Raw genomic sequence first — 13,610 nt, 5'->3', positions numbered from 1 at the left:
GATGCCCTACCAGGCACCAAGTCCACGGGAGTCCAACCAACCAAGGTCTTATGTCTAACTCAACTCAAAAGAATAGACTGATTGGTGAGACTGTCCCACTTTATATGTTGTGCTCCCGCACCATCAATTTCCAATGTGAGCTATGCAGCAGGCCAATTATAGTTAAGACCATCTTTTCGTTGAGCTCAATAGAGAAACTTGGTTCTGCCCCATTTCTCGTAGTGGTGGTGACAGATCATAGGTTTAGTATTCCCTTCACGGTCTAACTTGATCCTTTTATATATTTTTATTTACTTTAAAATTTATATAGGATTAACGCTCGATTTTTATATTATTCTCTAGGCTAAAATTTGAAACCGTTTACCATCTCTAAGCACTCGTCGTCTTCGCAGGCACTGCCAATTTTTTTTCGAAAACGGGGCCACAAAACTGCCCTGCACCATTCCAAAATGAGCAAAGCAACACAGCGGCACAGCCACGCAGCTACAAGCAGCAGCCTACTCCCACAAACGAACTGACGCAAAGCTACGCCGAAAAAAGTTTCCGGCGCAGTCCAAGATCTTGTTTAGTTACAAAATTCAAAATTTCAAATCTATCACATCGAAAAAGAATATTACATGCATGAAGTATTAAATCTAGATGAAACAAAAAAAACGAATTGCATAGTTTGCTTGTAAATTGCGATACGAATCTAATGAGTCTAATCAGGCTGTAATTAAACACTAAATTGCTACAGTAATTGCTACGGTACGCATGCTCTAATGATGGATTAATTAGACTCATTAGATTCATCTCGTAGTTTACAGACGAAATTTGTAATTAGTTTTATAATTAGTATATGTTTATTACTTTAAATGTATAAAAATTCCATTTCAAAAATTTTACAGACCCAAGCAACTTGGCTCCAATGCTAACCTCCACACGATGACACGAAGAACTAACTCTATCCGATTGTTGGTTCACCTCTCCTACACTTTTGCTGCGTCGACCCAGAAATGCGCGACTAGATGGCTTTACCTTTGTCCGATCCGTAGAATAATCGCTGTGCTTACTTGCTAGCTGACCAACACGAAACGAATGCGAATCTCCATGGCTTTACATTTGCTTTGTCCGCAGCAGAACCTCTATGTTTGCACGGAACGAAACGCAAGCGTGATTCCATTTATTTAGCTGAGAAACAAGCCAAGTAACGCATGTTGCATCAAAAACTCGATCACCATTGAGTATTATATATATACACATGCATGTTGACTCCAATCTCCTTCTCGTTGCATTATTATATTGCTCAAAGCAAGCTACATACTACTACTTTCTTTTTCTCTCTTTTAGTTTACTGTCCCTGCGTGTGCGTGACTGCGAGCTGCTGCCGGGGGCATCGTGATCACTTCTCCTCAAGTCATATAATATATACAAGATGTACTGTAAGCTGCTTTGATTATCAGCCCTCTCGTCACATAATTACTGCACCATTTCACATTTAATTAGCGATTTAGTCCAGTCTATGTATCAAGAAAAAAAGTCTAAATTATTTCCCTCAACTAGAGCCAAAGTTCGGATAACCCCAAAACTATTGTTTGGTTCATTTTACCCTTCAAACTATGCTATTTGGTTCAAACACATGCATAGATGAATTTTTAAGTGAGAATTTTACAAAATGATACTACACATCATAACACATGTAGAAAAATAAAACATAACTTTTTATATAAGTTAGGATATTTAATAATGAATTAATCATTGGAGTTTAAAATTATATAAAAAATAATGATGAAAAACTTATACTAATTTTAATATGCATTGTGATGTTCACTACTACCCTGCAAAATTTGAAATTAAAATTCAACTTGTGTATGGAGAAATAAAAAAGACAAATTATATTATAGGGTAAAATGAACTAAATAATATAGTTTAGGGGTAAACTGAACCAATTTATAGTTTAGGAGGTCATTCAAATTTTGGCTATACTTGAAGGGAGTAAATTGAACTTTTTCATGTATTCAGTATAATAGTTTTCTCCTTGTCAATGTTTGTTCTTGCACGCATCAATAGTCAATAAATACTCCACACTTGAACAATGTGAATTTATAAGGCAGTGGTTATCAAGACCTCTGTTAATTACTTTGTTTCCGTAGAAGTCCGTTGTTCGTAAGGAGTATGAAAGCTATGAGGTCCAAGGACTGTCAATATACCAGCATGATAATAAGTGGATAATTATGATAAATATTACTTAACTAGATTATATTTATAATAAAGACGTGGCTAATCCATATATAGATTTAGTGGTTATTTTATAGGCGTCGTATTCTATGGAAACCAAGCCTCATGTGGAAACTTTGGAAACTCTAATCAAGACCACCGGATTCTCATCCAAGGGCTAGGGGTAGAGGTGGGTTATTTTAGCACTTAAACCCTCCCACTCATCCCATCCTAATTCCAATTTTCGCAAATAACCCCCCAGCCCCAGAACAGGCGCACAGGGCGACCTTTCATTCGCCGCCGCCGATTCCCGTCGCCCTCCACGGCCCGGCGCCACCCCAAGCCTCCCCGTCGCCCTCCACGGCCGGGCGCCACCCCAAGCCTCGACGACGTCGCCCTCCACGGCCGGGATGGTGCCCTCCAAGCCTCGTCGATTGGCGGACTGGCGGAGGCGCCGCCCGCCCGTCCTGGACGTCGCCCTCCACGTGCCCGGCGCCGCCCCAAGCCTCGATGTCGCCCTCCATGTGCCCGGTGCCCGGCTAGACCACGAGATCGCAGGCCAAATCGCAGCAGGAAACATGGCCTCTGCACCGGCAGGCGCCATGCAGCTAGCTTAGCTGCTAATGATCGAGCAGGCTCAAGATAGGATGCATGCTCGCTTTTCACGCATGTCTCCCCAAGCCAAATCGACGCCGCCAGCAGGAAGTGCGCCGCGGCCTCCCCGAGCGCGATGACCATGGCGAGCTCGCGGTCCGCGCGAAAGTTGTGGTCGACGCGGAGGATCACCGTCCCGGCTGTGGAGGGCGACGGGGAGGCCTGGGGCGGCACCGGGCCGTGTAGGGCGACGGGAATCGGCGGCGGCGAATGAAACGTATGAAACGTCACCCTGTGCGCCTGTTCTGGGGCGGGGGGTTATTTGTGAAAATTGGAATTAGGATGGATGAGTAGGGTTGAAAACAGTCGGGATCGGTCGGGATAACCCTTTTATCGTTTTCACTTTTACATTTTAATACGAAAACGATATCAAAAACGAACAAGTCGAACACGAATACGAATACGGACTCACGGTATTTCGAAAACGAACCAATTCGAATGGAAATGTGTCGAAAGCGAACGGTCTACGGAAAGGCAAAACAGAAACACCGATCCACTACGATCATATCGTACCCAATCATCCGACAAACTTGACATGCATACACGAAAACACTAGACAAATATTAATAGCACAAGTATTTGTAAACATGATAATAATTAACAACCTCACAAGTCAACCACAACTCTCAATCCCACACATAAAGATAGAACATTGAACAAATTCACAGACACGACACGACCACACTTCACACATAGTAGTGCAAAAGAGAGAATCTCATAGACAAATAGTTTAATTTGTTCCACATATAGAATAAAACAAAAGTCTCAAACAAACACAAGCATCTTGATTAAAAGGTACAGTAGGCTACAGTAGGCTACAGCTCATCTTCATCATTCATGATATCCGGATCACTTTCCATATCTCCATCTTCATTTTGTTCCTCATCCCCCTCCTTGTTTTTGTCCTACAAAATTAAATAGTCAGATCTAGCATCTAGAGCAAGACAGCAAGGAGATCCTCCAGACTTGACAAAAATAATGGTAGAAACACAACTTTATTGAATTGATTCACACATACCTCAACCTTCAATTTGTTAGCCATGGAAATAGATAAAGTTTCAACGTCGAGATCATTCACAATTGAGCCAACAATTCTAGAATCTGAAGGCAAAATGAAACATAGAAAAATCAGATATGCATTTATTTGCTACATTAGAGTTTGCAGCTAAACCAAATATATGATGTTTACCTTTTCTTGCAGCAGCTATCCAATCTCTTTCAGATCTGAAATTATATCTTGGACTGCCACTTCATTTGAACTAGCATTGTCTAAAGTCAAAGCAATTAGCCTATTCTCAATGTACCATTTGACCATAACTTTAGTGAATGACTCCGACAACTTAGCACCAATATGCCTTCCTTTTACATTGAAGAAACCGACAATTCTCTTTTGCATACGCCAATCATCATCTATCCAATGAATGGTGACACACATGTACCCTTTGTTTTGGCATGAGGTCCACATATCCATGGTTGCACTAAAGCGGCATTGCATAGATTTCAAATATGCATACAATCTATCCTTTTCTTCCAAAAAAATTCTCCATTATTTCTTTCCTAATTGTGACACGAGACTTTATCGGGAAGCTAGGACGGAGAGATTTTATGAAATCAACAAGATACTCATGCTCAACAATATTGAAAGGATATTCATGCATGGTTATTGCCAAATTTAATTTCTTTAAGCTAGCTTCTTGGTCATATTTGTAAGGCTGAATATGAGTAATTTCAGTACCAACATTGAGCTGCTGTTGCCCTTTCACAATACCATGCGCAGACCTCAAATGGTTCTTGAATCTAGTCGTCCCATGGATTCCCTCAGCTCTGTACCTCTGCTTGCATTTTGGGAAATCACAGTACCCCCACAACTGCTCGTACTGCTTTCCATCCACCTCTACAATCTCAATTTTTTTGGTAAAATAGTTCCAGACATCAGATGTGCACTTCTTCTTCCTATTACCGGTAAGGTGGACTTGATCTTTGTCTTCCTCATCCTCTTGGTCTTGGTCATCCACAACAACTACTTCTGGAGCTCGAGTTGCAGGTGCAACATTATGTTCATCTATCTGCACATCCATAGCTTGTGTGCCACTGCCAACCCCCTGCCGCTTGTTTTGACATTTACTGATGATGATGCTGGAGTTGAACTAGCTGTGACACTTTCAGTTGCAGCCCTTTTAGACTTGGATCCTACCAAGAGCAACAACAAAAAAAGCAAAATCAGTACCAAGCACAGCACAAGCACATACTAGGAGATCACTTCCAATTCACATCACAGGCAGCACAAGCACACAAGCACAGGTCAATAAAATAGACAAAACCCGAGGACAGTACCTGAGTTAGAAGCTGGCTGGGGCGGCGACGGATCGAGAATACGGCGGACGCTCTTGGTCTTTACCCTGCCCCTTCCCGGACGAGATGGCGGATCCATCCTGGTTGCAGGATGCAACGTCCTTGTCAGCCGTGCACATCGGCAGAGAGGCCTCGCAGCCGTCTGGGGAGGGCCGGAGGAAGGATTAGCGGTGAGACCTCGCCGGCCGTGTGGGGGAGGACCGGAGGAGGCTCCCACGGCGCCCACGTCGAGCCTCCGCTCGGCACAGCGCAAGGCTTGGTGCGGCCGTCACAGGGAGGATTAGAGGAGGGACTGGCGTCTGGCGGCGAGGACGGGCTGGGTTGAGGACCGGAGTTGAGGCTATGGCGATTTGGCGAGTACAGGGAGAATCGGAGGATGGAGATGTGCGGCCGGCTCGGGGAGAATCGGAGGAGGGGCTCGGCGGCTGGTGCCTGGCAGGCGAGACCAGAGAGGGAGAGAGCCAGGGAGGCGGCTGACAATGGCGATGGCGGCCGTCTCGGTCAGAGGAGGCGCTGGCGGCCTGACGCCGCCCGAGAGACAGAGAGGCCGGAGGCGGCTCGCAAGGGAGGGAGGCGTGGGCGTGGGGGTGAGCCGGTGAGGCCATGCCACGCTGGCCGTCTTGGATCGGAGGAGGAGCTCGCCTATCGGCCTGATGGCGCCCGAGACTGAGAGAGGCCGTAGGCGGCGCAAGGGTGGGAGGCAGGTAGGCTCAGGCAGGGGCGTGGGTGAGCTGCTCACTTACCCTAGACACGAGTTGGGCTGGGCCGTAAAGGCCTCGAGGGGACGGGAGTTGGGGAGGGTTTAGGCCCGATCATCAAGACCTGGGCCTGGGCTGTAAAAACGGGATATTTCGAATTTGTGAAAACGGGATATCCCGATCAAATACGGGAAATACGAAAACGATCGGGATACAGGACAAACCGTTTTCGACCCGTTTTCGAATTTGACATCCTGTATTTCGTATTGATTCCAAATTTGTCCGAAAATACGAAAACGAGCCTGTAAAATGTAGAAATCGGAGCGGAACGGAACGGGATATATCCCGACCGTTTTCAACCCTATGGATGAGTGGGGGGCTTAAGTGCTAAAATAACCCACCTCTACCCCTAGCCCTTGGATGAGAATCATGTGGCCTTGATTAGAGTTTCCAAAGTTTTCACGGGAGGCTTGGTTTCCATTGAATACGGGGCCTATTTTATATTATTTTCATAATGCCAAATGTGTGAGTTAATTATTTAGATTCAGGTCTAGGTCATTACTTTAGTCTATTTTAAATTTTTATAATGGTAGAGGTGGTTAATTTTTTTAAAAAACATAATTGATATAATTGCAACTAATATCATTGATAACTGGAGTGGTGACAAATTGACACAGGATGTTTATGATTTTTAGAAAATTTATAGGATATATTTATCTTGGTAGCACGTCTTCTTGAGGGCTCCAAAAAGGATAATCGAATTAATGGTAATAAAAATATTTGATAGTTTAGGCTCCGAGATATCCCGGGATTGTATCCATTGCCTTTGCTTACTAATATTATACGAATTAAGTTGTCCTAAAAATGAAGTTAGTAATATGAATTTTAAACTTGCGGATTCATTCCAGAAAGAAGAGTAATGAGTTAATGGCAGCAGTAGATCCGGTGCGACTGCTGCGGAACGAATGGGCCCTCCATGTGTTGGTGCTGTTGAGCTTCACCCTGCAGGTGATGCTCCTCATCACGGCGGAGTTCCGGCGTCGACTCGACAGCGGCGTCCTGAGGGTATTCATTTGGTCAGCGTACATGCTGGCCGACTCGGTAGCCATATACACCATCGGTCCCCTAGCAGCGACGAGCAAGTCAGGGGAGCATAGCCTAATGGCGCTGTGGGCGCCACTGCTGCTATGGGTGCAAATTGATAACCATTAGATGCCTCTCCGATTCTCTCTAGTTCAAAATTTTATACTAATTCTCTAAAACTATATCTCAATTTGAAAAACTAATTAGTATAAAATTTTGAAAAAAAGGGTTAGAGGTGCACCTAAGGGTCACCCATTTACACCCCTAGCTGCTGCTGGTGCACCTTGGTGGGCAGGACAACATCACCGCCTACGCAATGGAGGATATATATCAGGCTCTGCCTACGCCACCTGCAAACATTCGCCGTGCATGTACGTAGTACCATTGCGGCGTTGATTCTGTTACCTACCCATGATTCATGTATCTAGGAACAGATCCAGCGGTGGGTCTGGAGGGAGCTCTAACTGTTAATGATCTGTCACACCCGGTTTTAAGGACAAAACCGAATGCATAACTATATGTATGCCAGGATCAAGTTTCATACATATAGAGACATTATAAGTGAATAATCAGTAACAGTATTACGTAAAAGAGAAAAACAAGAACTAAAAGACTATCAGAGTTTACAGCTTATCCTGGAAACAGAGACTCCAAACTTCACAGGCAGTCGACTGGGGGTTGCGTACGCCTAGAACTCAGCATCATCTTCAAAATCTTTATACACCTTCTTCTGAGCAGCAATAAGCAAGGGTGAGTACACTTATGGTTGGTACTCAGCAAGGCCACAAGAAATAACCAGAATGTGATTTGTATCCATCTTTAAGTTTATTAATCATGTGAGGGTCCAAGCCGCTCTTGACCGTGAGCACGGCTAACCGGTTAGTTTTAACTCTGCAGAGGTTGTACACTTTCACCACAATTCGCGTAAAAGTTCCGAAGTACTTTGAACCCAATCACGCATATATGCTGATCAGGCACAATACCACACTTCCGAGGTGTGATTGCATAGGGATGCTACGAGGCCTTTACAAAGAATCCCTATATGTATGTGTTGGTCCCTGCCGTGCGGTCCCTCAGAAGACGCAGCTTCCTTCACCCGCTCCACAACACAAACTCATAACCACCAAGTGGAACAACCCCAACACAACATATAGTTCATCTAATTACTTAGCCAAGACCAGAGCCATATAGTATTGTGGTTGTATGGTTTTCTTAGGTGGTTCTCCATGTTCCAATTAAATCATCATAATGCTCTTGTACATAAGCATAGACAGAAAGATGGTTAGGGTCACTTGCCTTTCTCCAACAAAAAGCTACTCTTTACTGCTTTTCAGATTTTGCTCACTTGGAACTCTTGATCTTCAATCTTCAAACAGCGATCCTTCTACTCGGAGAAAACAACGAGCAACCATACAAAGCAAACAAAAAGATACATCTAAGAACAATACACCAAAACAGAAGAAAGGCTTTAAAAGAGCGTACTAAAGGATAGGGCTCGCTGCTATGGTTACGAGAGCGCAAGAAAAGGGGAAAACGGAACTAAAACGGCGATTCTATGGGATAAACGATACTTCAGGGATCTAGTCGCGATTAACTAAAGGGTTAAGGACTAACAGAAAAGATTTGTAAGACACAACAAAGTGTGCTCACAGAGGATAAAAAGGTTATAAAGCTATCGCACATGTTGCAAGGATCACGTGAGCGCGAGAATCGATGAAAACGGAGTTAAAACATGAAAGATATGGCTAAAACAGTGCACCAGGGACTTGTTTGTGAGAGTTTTGAACTTTCAGGGGCTAGCTTTAAAGAAACCAGGGACTCAAATGAGATTAAACCTAAACTATAGGGGCTAGCATGCAAAAACTCGAGCTCTGGACGGCGGGTTCAAATTTATAAAAGCGTAGGGGCTAAAACAGAAATTAAAAGGACTTAAATAGAATTATTTTTGAACAGAGCAGGACGGCGGGTTGATTTTGAGAAAACCGAGGGGTCTTTTTGCAAAACATCTAGGGTTGACCGGTATCCAGGACATTGACTCAGTTTTGGATCTAATCTCATCGGTTGGAACGGGATCGGGCGGCCAGGGATCGATCGGGCGAGCGGGCGGCGGCGCTGGGCGACCGGCGGCGAGGCGTGGCGGCGGCGCGCGCGGCGGGTCACCGGAGTTGGCGTTCTAGGCGCCTCAGGCTCGATTTGGCTCGGGACCAGGACAGGGAGCACGAGTACGCCACGGCGAACTCAATTTGGGCAGCGGCGCGGGCTAGAACGGGCGGGGTGGATCTCGCGGCGGCGCATGGCAAAGCGACGGCGACGACGAGCGGTTCCAGGCGGAGCAGAGTGAGAAGGAGGGGGAGAATGAGCCTGCAGGCTCCACTACCTCGGCGCGAAGCTCCTGGGAGGCTTGAAGTCGATAGGGAGCGGCGGAAACGGCGGCGTCACGGAGCTCCAAGCGAGTCCAACAATGGCGGCGGCCGCGGCTAGGGTTGTGTGAGGACTAGAAGGCGGCGCCTTAAATAGGGGTGGAGCAGGGCTCCTTGGCGTGCGGGCCAAGACCGCGGGGGCGGCAGCGCGTGCTTGGGCCGGACTCCTTGAGTTGGAGTCCCGCTCGGACGGGAGGAAGGAGAAGCCCCCCGACGGGCGGGCCCCACGCGGCAGAGAGAGGAGAGGGGGAAAGGGTGGCGAAGCAGGCCGGGCTGCAGTTTGGGCCGGGAAGGTGGAGCTGGGCCGGGGAGAGGGAATTGGGCCGGCGGGATTGGGCTGCGTGGGGAGGAAAGGAAAGAAAAAGATGGGTTGGGCTGAAAATGGGTTGGAGGGAAGAAAGAAGTTTTTGCTTTTCTTTTCTTTTTGAAATAAAGGGATTTAAACACATTCAATTCAAATTTAAATTCAGGAGAATTCAAACTTGAGTTGAACAACAAGCAATGGAATAATGCATTGCGGCATGCATGCAACACAAAAGAACAACCTTATTTAATTTTTGAAAACAACTAATTATTTTAGTATTTACATGCTAAATTCTCTGTGAAGAAAATAAATGTTGAGAAAATTTTAAAATTATGAGAAAATTATTGTTTTATTTTTAATTTTAATCACATTCTGAAATCCAAAAATTTCTGGGTGTGACATGATCTCATTCTATAATGTTTGCGCCGCCATCGCAGGTCGCTGGTGCTGCCTATGTCTTGTATGTGTCCTTGGTAGCCAACTCCGGTTACGATCTCCAGCGTGCCGCCATCCTCCTTGTGGTTGGTGCTGTTAAGTATGGGGAGAGAGTGATGGCGCTTATACATGCCGACAGTGGCCTATCTACCAAAAGTTATGGGCCGGGATGCTGATACACCTGTGAACTATGGAATTCGCACCCTACCATCCGATGCACAACCATCTGACACAGAAGGCCTGCTGCAGATAGCTCACCACACGCTTGATATCGCCAAGGACTTGATGAAGGGCCGGCTTCGTTACATCTTTGAATCCTTCCCTGGGAACTGGAAGATGAGCGTGGAGGTGTCGTACAAGGTGGCTGAGATGCAGTTGTCGCTGATGCACGACGTCCTGTACGGCAAGGCAGAGGTGATCCACACGTGGTACGACCTCTGCGCCCGTGCCTTCTCTTTGGCGGCCACTGCCATTGCAGCACTCCTGTTCCACCTGCATCTAGCTAGGGTTAGGAATTATCCCTACCATTACACTAAGAAAGATGTGGTGGTCACTTACGCCTTGTTGGCCGGGGCTGTCATCTTGGAGTCCGTGTCAGGGCTGAGGAGCATGTTCTCGATCTGGACATGGGCGTTCCTGAGAAACAGCACCCTATGCAATTTCTGTGGGCTTGCTCCTGTACAAGCGTCTCTTCGCCGGCACATCCTAGTCTCTCCGCCGCCTCCCCTCCCCTTCTATGCCCCGGTCGCGGCGGCGGCGTCGACGGGGCTGGCCTTCCGAAAAAAGACATCTCCGGCGACGAGCTCGACATGGACGCCGTCGTGATGAGCTTGAGCTGCAGCGCCCCACGCGCATCCTCCTCCTGACCTCCACACGGTCTTCACCCCCGCCACGGAGAGCCCGGCGAGTAGGAGCAGCCAGATGCGCCGGCACCGGATCTCGGAGGAGGGAGGAGGAGGAGTCACCGACGTCGAGGAGGAAGAGGGAGTGGAGATCTGCTGGTGCGCAGAGATCCACCAACGGCATCCGTCTTCCCAATCACCATTCGCGTCTGTGTCACCTTCGATTGGCTCATCCTGCGGCATTTGCCCCAACTCAGCAGCTCTGCGATTGAGAGGAGCAGAGGTGCAGGCCATGGCTTGAAATTGCCCACGAGAGAGATGGGTTGTGAGGAGCCCGTGCTGGATTTGTGCCTTGGGTAGGAGATGTCGTGCTTTGGTTGGAGGTGCAGCAAGAATCGATGGAGAGAGATGAGGTCATGGCAGTGACGTTGGAGCTAGGGGATTTTTGAGATGGATTTTAGCGTGCTGCTGCTATTGGAGAGAGAGAGAGAGAGAGCGAGAAAGAGAGAGGGTTAGTTGGTTACATGATCGTGCTTGCTAGCAGGAAGAAGAAAGATGTACTGGTTGCTGCTGCAATCATGGTGGACAGAAGAACAGAGAAGAGGTGTGCTATTGAGGATCGCTTGCTCGGTGGAGGCAGAGGGAGAAGAGAGGTGTGAACTGGTGATGTTAATCTCGATGTAGGGGTGAGGTGGTGATGACGTGAGAAATCGATTACAAATGCAAAGGAGTGGTGTATCTCAACTCCAAAGTTCCTATATTTAAGCAATCGCACATTGTTTATAAAAAGAAGTGTGCCACACAATGGTATACAAAAATATATTTGTAGTTGATCTTAGCTCCATGCAAAGCATTAAACAGTTTAGAGACGGATATTCTGCCTGTGGGTTATATGAGCTTTCTTTATATATGTCTCTATGATAAATTCGAGGTCCTAGAGACGACGTGCCGTCTGTGGGTTGTACATGCCCCCGCCGCAGCACGCTGCGCAATTCCTGGGGCCGGGCAGTGCTGGAGCGCTGGGGATCCCGCTATCCTGGGCCATCGTCGTCGTCCCTACCCGTACCCACAAAAGAGCACAGGGTGGTGCTGGAGAGCTTCGACCTCGAACTTGAGGAAGCCATCCTTGTTTGGCACATCGCCACTGGCATCTACCTTCACAGGTATAGGAGGCAGAAGCGAATGGACGGCGGCGGTGCGTGGCAGGAGGGCGACGACGATGATCTTGTGGAGGCCGTCGAGGCGCTCTCCAATTACATGTTGTTCCTCCTCGCTGTGCGCCCCTACATGCTGCCTCCCCTTCCCAGCCGCTGGTACTACGCCATGGTGTGCAGCTCCCTCATCCGGATTCAGTGGCGATCGTACAGGCGACATCGTCATTTGAGCTCGATCGAGGATCTGTTCGACCGAAACGGGCAAATTCTGTCGTCGAGCGGAACAGTGAGGAAAGGAGCTGAGCTGACCTCTGTGAACGCCTGGAGTATCTGCAAGGAGCGGCAGGAGACGCTCCTGGCATGAAGGTGCTGGAGCTGATCGCACAGGTGTGGGTGGAGATGCTGTGCTACGTGGGTGTCCGTTGCAGCGCGCATTCCCATGCCGTGCAGCTCAGCAATGGCGGCGAACTCATCACCTTAGCGGCACTTTTGGTGCGATACTATGAGACAGGCCAGCTACAATCTTCTGGTCGTTCAGCCTCTTCTTCTGTCTGACGGAGCAACCACTACAATACACACTAGTGATTGTAATATTAGATGTGCATACTATGCAGTAGGCTCAAGGAGGAAATGGCCTAAACAAGCGATGTATGTACGTAGCTTCAACTCTTCCCCATTTATACCGCGGAGCAGAGCACACGGATCATCCGATGGTTTATGCCTTGCCGTCATGAATGTGTTACTCTGTGCATCTTCTGCTCATGAGTTCTAGAGCTTTCTTTCTCTTTTTTTTTGAGACGATGATGAGTTCTGGTGCTGGTTGTGCCTTCAGTATTGGAGGATTTAGCCCATTATAGTTGTCGATACCAAAGCAGGATTCTTTTTTAAAGTGCGTGTTGCAGTCAGAGAGCCATGTGGCGTCTGTCGTGTTTTATGAGGTTGCAGTGCTTATCCAAGCGATTTTCCTGAATGTCAGAATGGAAATGGTGACCGTCCTTAGCGTTATTGTTAGCTGGTTTATAGTTGAGATCTGAGCACAACTCCATTAAAACGTATTACATACCTGCACTTAAAATTGAATTTCAAATTTTCAGGAATCTTGGTGAAGACATTAGACATGCATCGAACTATGGGAAATCGATTTTTATTCTACTTTTTGTTGTTAAAATTAATGTTGCGAACCTGTTATACGCTTACAAACATTCCTTCGTGACAATGTTGTTGCCCTTAAAAAATAAAGATTCATGACAATGTCATAATGGATAAATCATCATATATGGACCATTGTTCGTCACAGTATGAATTTTGCATGTCACAATATTTGCATTGGTTAAAAAAAACAAGTGGACCAAGCAATGCAAATCAACCAATGCATGAAACCTTTGCATGCTCACCATATATTTGGACGATCATTTGCTAGGTCGATACCACTAAACGAGATAAACTGCAGGTTTCAACCTCGCTGAAAAATA

The 13,610-nt window shown here is 46.7% G+C and overlaps 1 pseudogene; it reads left to right on the top strand.

The window, feature by feature from the left end:
• Positions 1–6,444: 6,444 nt before the first annotated feature.
• On the top strand, positions 6,445–12,693 carry LOC120653295 (annotated as a pseudogene).
• Positions 12,694–13,610: the final 917 nt, after the last annotated feature.

Source organism: Panicum virgatum, chromosome 1N (genome assembly GCF_016808335.1).
Source record: "Panicum virgatum strain AP13 chromosome 1N, P.virgatum_v5, whole genome shotgun sequence".
NCBI lineage: Eukaryota > Viridiplantae > Streptophyta > Magnoliopsida > Poales > Poaceae > Panicum > Panicum virgatum.
Note: the sequence above shows the minus strand (reverse complement) of the source record. Positions and strands in the feature narration are given on the sequence as shown.